This window comes from Nematolebias whitei, chromosome 23, assembly GCF_014905685.2.
Source record: "Nematolebias whitei isolate Nwh7 chromosome 23, NemWhi1, whole genome shotgun sequence".
NCBI classification, from domain to species: domain Eukaryota; kingdom Metazoa; phylum Chordata; class Actinopteri; order Cyprinodontiformes; family Rivulidae; genus Nematolebias; species Nematolebias whitei.
The window spans coordinates 404,926-405,158 of NC_056520.1; the positions used below are offsets into that span (position 1 = coordinate 404,926).

General features: G+C 52.4%; 1 protein-coding gene across 1 annotated transcript in view; it reads left to right on the plus strand.

Annotated features, from left to right (window-relative positions):
• Positions 1-233, plus strand: part of creb3l1 (cAMP responsive element binding protein 3-like 1) — a 19,423-nt gene that overhangs the window by 14,578 nt on the left and 4,612 nt on the right. The window lies entirely within an intron of this gene.

Genomic DNA, 233 nt, shown 5'->3' on the forward strand with positions numbered 1-233 from the left:
CTCTGAAGGGCTGGGGTCAGACTCCTGCTTTTACTCTGAAGGGCTGGAGTCAGACTCCTGCTTTTACTCTGAAGGGCTGGGGGTAAGACTCCTGCTTTTATTCTGAAGGGCTGGGGGTAAGACTCCTGCTTTTACTCTGAAGGGCTGGGGTCAGACTCCTGCTTTTATTCTGAAGGGCTGGGGGTAAGACTCCTGCTTTTGTTTTGAAGGGCTGGGGTCAGACTCCTGCTTTT